Source organism: Puma concolor, chromosome B1 (genome assembly GCF_028749965.1).
Source record: "Puma concolor isolate L17-30 chromosome B1, mPumCon1.1.hap2, whole genome shotgun sequence".
In the NCBI taxonomy this organism is placed as follows: domain Eukaryota; kingdom Metazoa; phylum Chordata; class Mammalia; order Carnivora; family Felidae; genus Puma; species Puma concolor.
This window is the reverse complement of record NC_141670.1, coordinates 175,102,359-175,117,153: the sequence shown is the minus strand read 5'-3', so window position 1 is coordinate 175,117,153 and position 14,795 is coordinate 175,102,359. Positions and strand designations below refer to the sequence as shown.

The following is a 14,795-nucleotide window of genomic DNA, read 5'->3' as shown; positions in this document are numbered from 1 at the left end:
GGAAACCATTTGGTAGAGGCCATAAAGCCTCCCCAAAGGCAAAGTTCCCAGCGGACCCTGGAGAGTAGCCATGTTTGCTGGGATTGGGAAAATGACTCCAGAGTGGGATGAAACCTGGCACTAGTTGTGTGTTGTGATATACCCTAATCTCTGAACTTCTGCCACTGTGTGATCTCATGAATGTTTTCTGGGGCAAGTCAGTACCTGGCCATTGTTCAGCAAGACCCTCCCCCAGAGAGTCAGTGTGGATCCAAGCTGCATAGATCTCTGAAGTGTGGGGTTTTGAAACACAACCCCATCTAAGATAAAACTCTGCAGGGTGGTGCCAGCTGGGAGGTGGATGGCTTGGACACGGACAGGTTAGAGGCAGGGAATGGACAGAGGCCTGAGACAAAGAAGGGGTGCTTGATCATGGATCAGTGAGAGCGTGAAGTTACTGTGCCAGAGAATAGGGAGCTGGGTGAAGCCATGTCCACCTCTCCCATGCATGCACATGGGCATGAGCATGCCCGCCATGCTGATCCACGCCAGTAAGCTAAGCAGCACCACCTAGTGGAGAAGGCAGATGTTACACCAAGCCCCGCCCAACTGTGCTCTCCAAGAACAACCTCTAGAAGATGAGCATAAGTCACTCCATCTGCAAAGTGTCCAGTTCTAGGACATAGTTCATAGTTTCAGTTCTAGGGGAAACTGAATTTAACTTCATTCAAGTTTCACTGTGTTTGCTGGTTCATTTATTCATTTTTTTTTTTTTGCTTAAATTGTTTTTTTTTCTTTTTCTTTGTCTTGTATAAAGAGAAAATTTTATTTTTATTTTATTTTTTTAATTAAAACGTTTAATTATTTACTTTATTCTTTATTATTTTAAAACTTTTATTCTATTTCATTTTCTTGATTTCATTTTATTCTATTTTACTACATAATTTTTTGAATTTAAAATTTTCTTAACGTTTTTTCCTTTTCTTTCTTTTTTTTCCAATTTTTCTGTATTCTATCAAGCTTCTTTCAACAAGCAGACCAAAACACAGCTAGGATCTAGTTTCCTTTATTTGATTTGTTTTGCTTTTAATTTTTTAATTTTTACTTTATTTTATTAGTTTTTTTTCTTCCTCCAAAATGATAAAACAAAGAAATTCACCCCAAAAGAAAGAGCAGAAGAAATGACAGGAGCTTAATCAACGCAGATATAAGCAAAATGTATGAACTAGAATATAGAACCGTGGCAAAAAGAATACTAGCTCGGGTTGAGAAAAGCATAGAATCACTTTCTGTGGAGATAAAAGAAGTAAAATCTGGTCAGGATGAAATTAAAAATGCCATAACCAAGATGCAGTCTCAAATCCATGCCACAATGGCAAAAATGGATGAAGCAGAGCAGTGAATCATCAATATATAAGACAAAATTATGGAGTAATGAAGTAGAAAAAAAGAGGGAAACAGAGGCAAAAGTGCATGATATAAGACTTAGAGAACTCAGTGACTTATTAAAAAGGAATAACATCTGAATCATAGGAGTCCCATAAGATGAAGAGAGAGAAAAGGGGGCAGAAGGTTTGTGTGAGCAAATTACAGTGGAAAATTTTCCTAATCTGGTCAAGGACACCAACACCAAAATCCAAGAAGCACAGAGAACTCCCATTAGATTCAACAAAAATTGACCATCAACAAGGCATATCATAGTCAAATACACAAAATACACAGACAAAGAAAGAATTATGAAAGCAGCAAGGGGAAAAAAGTACTTAACCTATAAGAGAAGACATATCTGGTTCACAGTAGACCTATACACAGAAACTTAGCAGGCCAGAAAGGAGTGGCAGGATATATTCAATGTACTGAAGAGGAAAAATATGCAGCCAAGAATTCTTTATCCAGCAAGACTGTCATTCAAAATACAAAGAGAGGGGCGCCTGGGTGGCTTGGTCGGTTAAGCGTCTTACTTCGGCTCAGGTCATGATCTCACGGTCCGTGAGTTCGAGCCCCGCGTCGGGCTCTGTGCTGACAGCTCAGAGCCTGGAGCCTGTTTCAGATTCTGTGTCTCCCTCTCTCTGCTCCTCCCCTGTTCATGCTCTGTCTCTCTCTGTCTCAAAAATAAATAAACGTTAAAAAAATTAAAAAAAAAAAAGCAAACAAAATACAAAGAGAGATAAAGAGTTTCCCAGACAAACAAAAACTACAGAAGTTCATGACCACTAAACCAACCCTGCAAAAATTTTTAAGGGGGACTCCTTGAATAGAGAAAAGATGAAACAAAACAAAACAAACAAACAAACAAAAAAACGAAAGCAACAAAGACTAGAAAGGACCAGAGAACATCACCAGAAACACCAATTCTACAGGCAACACACTGGCACTAAATTCATATCTTAAGTACTCACTCTAAATGTCAATAAACTAAATGCTCCAATCAAAAGACATAGGGTATCAGAATGGATAAGAAAACAAGACCCATCTATATGCTGCTTATAAGAGACCCATTTTAGACCTAGAGACACCTGCAGATTGAAAGGAAGGGGATGGAGAACAGTCTTATCATGCTAATGGTCATTAAAAGAAAGCTGGAGCAGCCATACTTATATCAGACGATCTAGATTTTAAAATAAAGACTGTAACAAGAGATGAATAAGGGTATTATATCATAATTAAGGGGTCTATCCACCAAGATCTAACAATTGTAACAATTTATGTCCCCAACATGAAGCACCCAAATATATAAATCAATTAATCACAAACATAAAGACACTCATTGATAACAATACCATAATAGTAGGGAATTCAACACCCCACATACAGCAATGGACAGATCATCTAAGCAGAAAATCAAGAAGGAAAGAAGGGCTTTGAATGATACACTTGACTGGATAGACTTAACAGATACAGTCAGAACATTTTATCCTACAGCAGCAGAATACACATTCTTCTCAAATGCACATGGAATATTCTCCAGAATAGATCACATACTGGGACACAGATCAGCCCTCAACAAGTAAAAAAGATCGAGATCATACCTTGCATATTTTCAGGCCACAATACTATGAAACTTGAAATGAATCACAAGAAAAAATGGAAAGACCATGAATACTTGGAGATTGAAGAACAACCTACTAAAGAATGAATGGGTTAACCAAGAAATTAAAGAGGAAATTAAAAAGTACGTGAAAGCCAATAAAAATGAAAACACAACAACCCCAATCGTTTAGGATGCAACAAAGGCAGTCATATGAGGGAAGTATACAGCAATCCAGGACTTCCTAAAGAAGGAAGAAAGTCTCAAATACATAACCTAATCTTATACCTTAAAGAGCCAGAAAAAGAACAGCAAATAATACCCAAAACCAGAAGAAGAAGGGAAATGATAAAGATTAGAGGAGAGATCAATGATATCAAAATTTTTAAAAAAGCAGTAGAACAGGTCAACAAATCCAGGAGCTGGTTCTTTGAAAGAATTAACAAAATTGGTAAATGCCTAGCCTGACTGATCAAAAAGAAAAAGGAAAGGGCCCCAATAAATAAAATCACAAATGAAAGAGGAGAGATCACAACCAATACCTCAGAAATACAAAAAATAATAAGAGAATATTATGAACAATTATAGGCCAACAAATTGGGCAATCTGGAAGAAATGGACAAATTCCTAGAAACATGTAAACTACCAAAACTGAAACAAGAAGACGTAGAAAATTTGAACAGACCCCATAACGAGTAAAGAAATTCAATCAGTAATCAAAAATTTCCAAACAAACAAGAGTCCAGTGCCAGATGGCGTTCCAGGGGAATTCCACCAAACATATAAAGAAGAGTAAACACCTATTCTCTTGAAGCTGTTCCAAAAAATAGAAATGGAAGGAAAACTTCCAAACTCATTCTTTGAGGCCAGCACTACCTTGATTCCAAAACCAAAGACTCCAGTAAAGGAGAATTATAGACCAATTTCTCTGATGAACATAGATGCAAAAATTCTCAACAAGATACTAGCAAACTGGATCCAACAATTCATTAAAAGAAATATTCACCACGATCAAGTGGGATTTATTCCTGGGCTGCAGGGCTGGCTCAATATCTGCAAATCAGTCAATGTGATATATCACATTAATAAAAGAGAGGATAAGAATCACATGATCCTCTCAAGAGATGCAGAGAAAGCATTTGACAAAATACAGCATCCTTTCTTGATAAAAACCCTCAAGAAAGTAGGGATAGAGAGATCATACATCAAGATCATAAAAGCCATATACAAAAGACACACCCCTAATATCATCCTCAATGGGGAAAAACTGAGAGCTTTCCCCCTAAGGTCAGGAACACGACAAGGATGTCCACTCTCACTACTGTTAGTCAACATAGTACCAGAAGTCCTAGCCTCAGAAATTGGACAATGCAAAGAAATAAAAGGCATCCAAATTGGCAAGAAGGAATTCAAAGTTTCACTCTTCGCAGATGACATGATACGCTATGTGGAAAACCCAGAAGATTCTATCAAGTCCTGCTAGAACTAATATGTAACTCAGGAAAGTTGCAGGATATAAAATCAATTACAGAAATCGGTTGCATTTTTTTAGTGTGGTTTTATAAAAAAAATTTTTAATGTTTTATTTATTTTTAAGAGAGCTAGAGAGACAGAGCATGAGCAGGGGAGGGGCAGAGAGAGGGGGAGACACAGAATCCAAAGGAGACTCCAGGCTCTGAGCTGTCAGCACAGAGCCCAACACGGAGCTTGAACACATGAACTGCAAGATCATGACCTGAACTGAAATCAGATGCTTATTTGACTGAGCCACCCCTCAGTTGCATTTCTGTACACCAATAAGGAAGCAGCAGAAAGAGAAATCAAGGAATCGATCCCATGTTTTTGTTGCACCAAAAAACATAAAATACCTAGGAATAAGCCTAACCAAAGAGGTGAAAAATCTATACACTGAAAACTATAGAAAGCTTATGAAAGATATTAAAGAAGACACAAAAAATGGAAAAACATTCCACGCTCGTGGATTGGAAGAATAAATATTGTTAAAATGTCTATACTACCCAAAACAGTGTACACATTTAATGCAATTCCTATCAAAATACCAATAGCATTTTTCACAGAGCTCAAACAAACAATACTAGAATTTGTATGGATCCACAATAGACCCCAAATAGCCAAATCAATCCTGAAAAAGATAACCAAAGTTGGAGGCATCACAATTCCAGACTTCAAGCTGTATTTCAAAGCTGTAATCATCAAGACAGTCTGGTACTGGCACAAAAACAGACACATAGATCAAGAACCCAGAATAGTTTTCCAGAACCCAGAAATAGACCCACAAACCTATGACCAACTCATCTTTGACAAAGCAGGAAAAAATATCCAATAGAAAAGAAAAGTCTCTTCAGCAAATAGTGTTGGGAAAACTGGACCACTTTCTTACACCATACACAAAAATAAACTCAAAATGGATGAAATCCCTAAACGTAAGACAGGAAGCCATCCAAATCCTAAAGGAGAAAACAGGCAACAACCTCTTTGACCTCAGTCCCATAACTTCTTACTTGATGTATCTCTGGAGGTATAGGAAACAAAAGCAAAATGAACCATTGGGACCTCATCAAGATAAAAAGCTTCTGCACAGCGAAGGAAACAATCAGCAAAACTAAAAGGCAACCGACAGAATGGGAGAAGATATTTGCAAATGACATATTAGGTAAAGGGTTAGTATCCAAAATCGATAAAAAACTTATCAAAATCAACACCCCCCCAAAAAAAACCCAAATAATCCAGTGAAGAAATGGGCAAAAGATTTTCTTTTCTTCTCTTCTTCCAAAGAAGACCTCTAGGTGGCTAAAAGACACATGAAAAATGCTCAACATCACTTATTATCAGGGAAATGAAAATCAAAACCACAATGAGATACCACCTCACACCTGTCAGAATGGCTAAAATTAACAACACAGGCAACAACAGATGTTGGTGAGGATACAGAGAAAGATGAACCCTTTTGCACCGCTGGTGGGAATTCAAACTGGTGCAGCCACTCTCTAGAAAACAGTATGGAGGTTCCTCAAAAAAAATTAGAACTACTCTATGACCCAACAATCGCACTAATAGGTATTCATTCAAAGGATACAAAAATGCTGATTTGAAGGGGCACCTGCACGCCCATGTTTATAGCAGCACTATCGAAAATAGCCAAATTATGGAAAGAGGCCAAATGTCCATCAGCTGATGAATGGATAAAGAAGGTGTGGCATATATATTCAATGGAATTTTACTTGTCAATGAAAAATAATGAAGTCTTGCCATTTGCAACAGCATGGATGGAACTAGATTGTATTATGGCAAGTGAAATAAGTCAAAGAAAGACAAATATACGATTTCACTTATATGTGGAATTTAAGATACAAAACAGATGAACATAAGGGAAAGGAAGCAAGAATAATATAAAAACAGGGAGGGGAAAGCTGGAGACAAAGGAAGGGTGTGCAACTGCTGGTCGGAAAGAGTACAGAGACAAACTATAAGTACAGAGTTCTGATACTAGAGACTGGGCAGCTGGGTGATGCCATCTTCACCCCTCCTGTGCATGTGCATACACACCTACAAGTGCCACAACAATCCATCCCAGTAAGCTACGCAGTGCCTTCTAGTGGAAAATGGAGCCATTACACTGAGCTCTGCCCAACTTGGCCAACCTCACTCTTCAAGAACGACACAAGTCTCTCCACCTGCTTTGTTTACAGATTATAAAGTGCTTCATAGTTCGACTTCCAGGGGAAACTGATGTAATTTCAATCATACTTCAGTCTTTTTGCTGGTCCATCTATCCAATTTTTTTTTCTTTTCTTTTCTTATTCTTGAATACAAAAAGAGAAAAAAATTATTTTTAGTTTCCATTCTATTAAAATATTTTTCTTTAATTTTTTCTACTATATCTTTTTACTTTTTTTGTAAAATTTTCAAATTTTTTTACTTCCATTATTTCATTTTACTCAATTTAATTGTATTCATTTTTTTTCAAATTTACAAGCATTTTCCTCTTTTCTTTTCTTTTCTTTTCTTTCCCTTTTTTTTCTCTAACCTATCAAGCTCCTTTCAACAACCAAATCAGGACACACCTAGGATTTAGCATCCTTTATTTGATTTTTTTGTGTTGTCCTTAATTTTTTAATTTTAATCTTTTTTACCTTATTAATATCTTTTCTTCCTTCAAAATTACAAAATGAAGGGATTCACCCCAAAAGAAAGAACAGGAAGAAAGGACAGCCAGGGACTTAATCAACACAGATACAAGCAAGATGTCTGAACCAGAATTTAGAATCATGATAATAAGAATACCAGCTGGGATTGAAAACAGATTAGAATCCCTTTCTGCGGAGATAAAAGCTAGTCAGAATGAAATAAAAAATGCTATAACCGAGCTGCAATCTTGATGGATGCCACAGCAGCAAGGATGAATGAGGCAGAGCAGCAAATCAGCAATAGAGAGGAAAAACTTATGGAGAACAATGAAGCAGAAAAAAAGAGGGAGACTAAGGCAAAAGAGCACAATTTAAGAATTAGAGAAATCAGTGACTCGTTAAAAAGGAACTACATCAGAATCAGAGGGGTCCCAGAAGATGAAGAGAGAGAAAAAGGGGTAGAACGGTTATGTGAGCAAATCATAGTGGAAACCTTTCCTAACCTGGGGAAAGACACAGACATTAAAATCCAGAAAGCACAGAGGACTCCCATTAGGTTCAACAAAAACTGTCCATCAACAAGGGATATCATAGCCAAATTCACAAAAGACTCAGGCCAAGAAAGAATCATGAAAGCAGAAAGGGAAAAAGAGTCCTTAACCTACAAGGGAAGACAGACCAGGTTCACAGCAGACCTATCCACAGAAACTTGGCAAGCCAGAAATGAGTGGCAGGATATATTCAAAGTGCAGAATTGGTAAAATATACAGCCAAGAATTCTTAATCCAGCAAGACTGTCATTCAAAATAGAAGGAGAGATAAAAAGTTTCCCAGACAAACAAAAATTAAAGTGGTTCGTGACTACTAAACCAGCCCTGTAAGAAATTTTAAGGGGGACTCTCTAAGGGAAGAAAAGATTAAAAAAAAAAAAGACCAAAGCAACAAAGACTAGAAAGGATCAGAGAACACCACTAGAAACTCCAACTCTACAGGGAACATAATGGCAATAAATTCATATCTTTCAGCACTCACTCTAAACGTCAATGGACCGGATGCTCCAATCAAAAGACACAGGGTAACAGAATGGATAAAAAAACAAGATCCATCTACATGCTGTTTACAAGAGACCCATTTTAGACCAAAGAAACCTTCAGATTGAAAGTAAGGGGATGGAGAACCATCTATCATGCTAATGGTCACCAAAAGAAAGCTGGAGTAGCCACACTTATATCAGACAATCCAGACATTAAAATAAAGACTGTAACAAGAGATGAAGAAGCCCTTATATCATAATTAAGGAGTCTATCCACTAAGAAGATCTAACAATTGTAAACATTTATGCTCCAAATGTGAAAGCACCCAAATATACAAATCAATTAATCACAAACATAAAGAAACTGATAGATAACAATGCCATAATAGTAGGGGACTTCAACACCCCACTTACAACAATGGGCAGATCATCTAAACAGAAAATCAACAAGGAAACAATGGCCTTGAATGCCATACTGGACTGGATGGACTTATCAGATATATTCAGAACGTTTCATCCTAAAGCAGCAGAATACACATTCATGGAACGTTCTCCAGATCAGATCACATACTGGGACACAAATCAGCCCTCAACAAGTACAAAAAGATGGAGATAATATTGTGCATATTTTCAGATCACAATGCTATGAAACTCGAAATCAACCACAAGAAAAAATGTGGAAAGACAACAAATACTTGGAGACTAAAGACCATCCTACTAAAGACTGAATGGGCTAACCAAGAAGTTACAGAGGAAATTAGAAAGTACATGGAAGCCCATGAAAATGATAACACCACAGCCCAAAACCTCTGGGACACAGCAAAGGTGGTTAGAAGAGGGAAGTATGTAGCAATCCAGGCCTTCTAAAGAAGGAAGAACGGTCAGAGATACACATCCTAACCTTACACCTTAAAAAGCAGGAAAAAGAACAGCAAATAAAACCCCAAACCAGCAGGAGACAGGAAATAATAAAGATTAGAGCAGAAATAAATACTATCAAAACAACAATAACAAAAAACAGTAGAATAGATCAGTGAAACCAGAAGCTGGTTCTTTGAAAGAATTAACAAAATTGATAAACCACTAGCTACTTTGATTAAAAAGAAAAAGGAAAGGATCCAAATAAATCAAGATTGAAACAGGAGAGATCACAACCAACACAACAGAAATACAAACAATATTAAGTGAATATTAGGAACAATTATATGCCAATAAAATGGGCAATCCGGAAGAAACGTACAAATTCCTAGAAACATGTAAACTACCAAAACTGAAACAGGAAGAGATAGAAATTTGAACAGACCCATAACCAGTAAAGAAATCGAATTAGTAATCAAAATTCTCCCAACAAACCACAGTTCAGCACCAGATGGCTTTCCAGGGGAATTCTGCCAAACATTTAAAGAAGAGTTAGCACCTACTCTTTTGAAACTGTTCCAAAAAATAGAAATGGAAGAAAATTTTCCAAACTCATTCTACAAGGCCAGCATTACCTTGATTCTAAAACCAGACAAAGACCCCATTAAAAAGGAGAACTATAGACCAATTTCCCTGATGAACATGGATGCAAAATTTCTCAACAAGATACTAGCCAATAAGATCCAACAATACATTAAAAAAATTATTCACCACGACCAAGTGGGATTTATACCTGGGATGCAGAACTGGTTCAATATCTGCAAAACAATCAATGTGATACATCACATCAATAAAAGAAAGGACAAGCAAGAACCTCCTCTCGGTAGATGCAGAGAAAGCATTTGACAAAATACAGCATCTTTTCTTGATGAAAACCCTCAAGAAAGTAGGGATAGAAGGAGCATACCTCAAGATCATAAAAGCCATATATGGAAGACACACTCCTAATATCATCCTCAAAGGGGAAAAACAGAGCTTTCCCCCTAAGGAACAAGGATGTTCACTCTCACCACTGTGGTTTAACATAGTACTAGGAGTCCTAGCCTCAGCAATCAGAAAACAAAAAGAAATAAAAGGCATTCAAATCAGCAAGAAAGAAGTCAAAGTTTCACTCTTCGCAGATGACATGATACTCTATGTGGAAAACCCAGACTCCACCACAAAATTGCTAGAACTGATACGTGAAGTTCAGGAAAGTCACAGGATATAAAAATCAATATGCAGAAATCTGTGGCATTTCTATACACCAATAAAAACAAACATTAAAACATTTTTTAGTGTTGATTTACTTTTGAGAGACAGAGACAGAGCACGAGCAGGAAGGGGTGGAGATAAAGTGAGACACAGAATCCGAAGCAGGCTTCAGGTTCTGAGCTGTCAGCAGAGTCCAAGATGGGGTTTGAACCCATGAACCATGAGATCATGACCTGAGCCGAAGTCAGAGGCTTAACTGACTGAGCCACCCAAGTATTCCATAAAAATAAACATTTTAAAAAAGATAGATTTAGCCTCACTTTATATGAGACAATGCATCGATACATTTGAATTATCTTTAGAGACTTTGGGGAAATTGAATGGATAAAATCCATACAATCAGTCTGGCACTATTAAGTTCGGCACCACAAATAGTATTTACAAGTCTTCTCTACACAAGGCCAACTAGCTATTAAGTTGAAAAGATCAGAACCAGTTCAAGAGTTTTTTGGCTTTGTTTCCTAAGTGGTTTTGTAAACTTTTCCTTTTTATTGTAAAGATGAACTTCCTTTTTTTTTTGTTGTTTTTTTTTTTTTTAAGTTTACTTATTTTGAGAGAGAGAGAGAGAGAGAGTCTGCACTGACAGCCTGAAGCCCAACACAGAGCTCCATCTGACCAACCAGGAGATCGTGACCTGAGCTGAAATCAATAGTTAAAAGCTTAATGGACTGAGGAGCCACCCAGATGTCCCAAGATGCAGTTACTTTCGACTCTTTTGATCAAAGTGGGTGTAGCCTGGGAAACATTTTCAAGATCTACAATTCCATCTGACTAGTAGCACCCAGAATGGTTTCGGTGGCTTGAGAAAACAGAAAAGAAGATCTTGTGGAACAGCCCAGAGAAATAAAATAAACCTGTCCATAGAGGGCTTCTAGGACAGCGCCACCTCCAGGACTAATTTACCTACACCCCCCTTTTCCGCAGCATTCTCACTGCAAAGGGAGAAACAGGGAAGGACGGGAAGAAGAACGATGCCATCTGAAACCAACAGAGAGAAGCTCTGTAAGAAAACCGTGAGGTGTTTGCGACTGGAATATTCATCCTCCAACTCACATAAGTCTCCTGAGAGCCAGCCATGCATGCGATGAGGTGTCATCCAAAGAAAAACAAAGACACACCAAAAAAACCCTTTCTCTGACTTAGGATGAGCAGCTGATAATTAAACACTAGTGCAAACCACAGTAAGTACGCATCAGAAATAACTCACTTAGAAAAACACCCCAAACCCACAGTGTCTCTTAATCACAGAGACTTTTGAGATTTTTGTGTCTGATCACTAGTTAAACCATTATTTTCTTTCTATAGGATATTAAAAATATATATATTGCTGCTTACCAACAAACCTGCCAGTCGGTCGCATTGGCAATCTGTAGGAAATTTAAGTACTTCCTGGAACATTTATTTCACTAGCAACTATATTTAAATGTTGGGGGTGGGAAGAAAAGCTCTTTTGTGCCATCTACTGAATCCCACTGAAATTACACAGGAAGTGTAAACCAATTTTCTCCTATTCATATGTAGAATAGGGGCTGGTGGGTTAATTGATAGGCCTGTATTAAAATAGAATTTCTGTGGCTCTTTCATTCTAGACAGCTGACTGCTGTTTCTGTGCAAAGTGAAAAACATGCTGTTGATAAACCACAGATGATTACTGGCTGAATTCAAAATGCATATTGTGGCGGCTGGGCTGAGAAAGGAAGAGCAGACCTGGCTGTGTCTCAGATGCTTTGCTTCTATTCTTGCGTTTTGATCAGTCCCCCATTAAAGAGGGAGGGGTCAAGATCAGCACTCTGCTAAAACTCCTAGAGAGAAGATCACTCATGTGCTAATAGAGAATGGATGCTAACTAGTCCCTTGTTTTTAACAAACTTGTTTTCCGAGACAGTCTGGTGCTTGAATTTTTTGCCATTGATATTTTCAAACTTAGTTCAAAAAGTGATTTTTTAGGGGCACCTGGGCGGCTCGGTCAGTTAAGCGTCTGACTCTTGATTTCACCTCAGGTTATGATCTCCCGGTTCCAGGGGATGGAGCCCCGAGACAAGTTCTGTGCTGACAGCACAGAGCTTGCTTGGGACTCTCTCTCTCTGCCCCTCCCGCACTTGTTCTCCCCCCCCCTCTCTCTCTCCCTCTCTCTCTCTCTCTCTCTCTTAATAAATAAACAAGTTATTTTTTAAAACTCCATGTGAGAAACATACTATCTAACAGTAAAGTCGAAGACATCTCTTTCTGGTTAGTTGTCTGCACACTCTAGGAATTCATTCTGATAGTGCCATTCTTTTAACATAACAAAAGCAACAACTGATGTGGGAAACAAAGGCAGAAAGAAATGGCAGAAAAAATTAAATTTCCTTGTAACCTGCAGCCCAGACAAATACTTGAGGCTTTTTTTCCAGGGACTCCCTATTGTCTTAATGCTAATGCTTTGCTAGAGGGAAAACAACCTTAGTTTGACAATAGCTAGGCCTCCAGTATCCTGGGAGTCTTTAGCGTATGAAAATCTCATCGGAAACTTCCCCTGGACTTTACCTCCCCCAACTCCATAACATATAACCAGTCTCTCCTCATGGTCCCTGGGCAGCACTTACTGCCCATGGGTCCTGTCCCCATGCTTTAATAAAATCATCTTTTTTGCACCAAAGACGTCTTCAAGAATGTTCTTGGTTGTCAGCTTCGGACCCCCCACCATCACCCCAAAACCTCATCAGCAACCACCACAAATGGGCAAATAAAGTTAAGAAATGCCAGCTGTCTGCCTCAGAACTTGTCCCCAGCCTAGTATTGTATGACGGGCAGTCATAGACTGGATACAATTTTTTGCTGTGATCAGCTTCTTTTTCCCCAGTGAGCAAGGCCAACTTCCCTTAACTCAGAACTTGGGGTTCTTCTAATATTCTGTGTATCTCTCTGTTTCCTCCTACCACGCCCCTACACTTTGTTTAATAGGGGAAATGTATCTATAAATATATTTCTGAAACTGCAAGAATGAACCTCCCCCTCCTCCACTCTTACCATTTCTTCCCTCAGACCCTTCACTGGAGACGAGGGTGGTTTCTGAGTAAGAATTCAGCTCCCAGACGTATTTGACTTTGAACCAGGTCTGGAGAGGAAAGCCCACAGGGCAGGAAGCAAAGCCTGTGAGCACTCTGAAGTCCTGTGATTCCCTTCAAATTTCCTCCCACCACTCTGATTGCCCACCCACCTCCTTCTTTCCTCCCTATTGCCATTGGACGAGCACACACTTGTAATCATGTACACCCATGCATTGATCCATGTGTCCTAAAGAAAACTTTAATTCTCAGGAATATAATTTCTTTGTAAAAAATTTTTTTAAATGTTTATTATTTATTTATTTATTTATTTTTGAGAGAGAGAGAGAGAGAGAGAGGCAGAGCATGAGCAGGGGAAAGGCAGAGAGAGAGAGAGACAGAATCCCAAGCAGGCTCCAGGCTCTGAGCTGTCAGCACAGAGCCTGATGTGGGGCTTGAACCCACGAACCATGAGATCGTGACCTGATCCAAAGTCTGATGCTTAACCGATTGAGCCACCCAGGCACCCCTCTTTGTAAAATGTTTAACATTTTACTTTAATAGCTGCAAAATATTATTTCCACAGGTAATCAATATCAAACATTATTAATGAGATATTTTATATGTGCTTTATTCTAAGTCTTCAGAATCCAGTGTGTGTTTTATACCTACAGCACATCCTATTTGGACTACCCGCACTTCAGGTGCTCAGTGGGCTGGAGATATTGGAAAGCCCAGGTCTAGATGGAGTGTCATCACAGCCATGCAAATAAGCACAAACCTAAGCCCAGTTAATAGCAGCCCAGAGAACTAACTTCAAATAGAGCTCCCATATCTTACACTCCAGGCCTCTCCTCACCTTCTCTCAATAGCAGTTTCTGCCCATCCCTAATTCCATAACCAGGCATTCTCTTTGGATCTAGGGCATTGTAAATATCCTGCCTCTAAGATATGACCTATAGTTGTTTTTTTTCTTCTTTTTTAAACAAAAGCTTTATTGAGATAGAACTCACATACCATAAAAAAGTTTACCCACTTAAAGTACACAATTCAATGGTTTTAAATATATTCACAGAATTATGCAACTGTTACCACAATCCATTTAGAATATTTCATCACCTTAAAGAGAAACACCATACGCCTTAGCTGTCACCGGCCACACCTGCATGTGCTCCAACTTTAGAAAGCCACTACACATTATACTAATCCCTATAGATTTGCCCATTCTGGACACTTCATGTAAATGGAATCTACAATATGGGCTTCTTTGTAATTGGTCTCTTCACTTAGCTTGGTGTTTTCAAGATTTATCCATATTAGGCTGCTATCAGTGTTTCATTTTTTATTGCTAAATAATTTTCCATTGTATGGATATACCACATTTTATTTATCTACTTGACAGATGATGG

At 38.3% G+C, this 14,795-nt stretch overlaps 1 protein-coding gene and 1 long non-coding RNA gene across 4 annotated transcripts in view; one reads left to right on the top strand and one right to left on the bottom strand.

Moving 5' to 3' along the window:
• The window catches only part of TLR1 (toll like receptor 1), a 47,440-nt gene that overhangs the window by 5,713 nt on the left and 26,932 nt on the right, over nt 1-14,795 (bottom strand). The window contains exons 1-2 of one of the 3 annotated variants that reach the window (XM_086705227.1): nt 11,696-11,836; nt 6,575-6,830 (exon numbers count right to left, since the gene is read on the bottom strand). The exons of 1 other annotated variant lie outside the window; for it this stretch is intronic. The gene's annotated coding sequence lies outside the window, so the exon portion shown is untranslated. Of the gene's footprint in view, nt 1-6,574; nt 6,831-11,695; nt 11,837-14,795 lie in introns of those variants that run through there. One more of the 3 variants, XM_086705226.1, reaches the window with a different exon arrangement.
• Nucleotides 10,934-12,998, top strand: LOC147582042 (uncharacterized). Its single transcript, XR_015250515.1, has 2 exons — nt 10,934-11,541; nt 11,950-12,998. It is a non-coding gene; the product is annotated as an uncharacterized LOC147582042 (long non-coding RNA).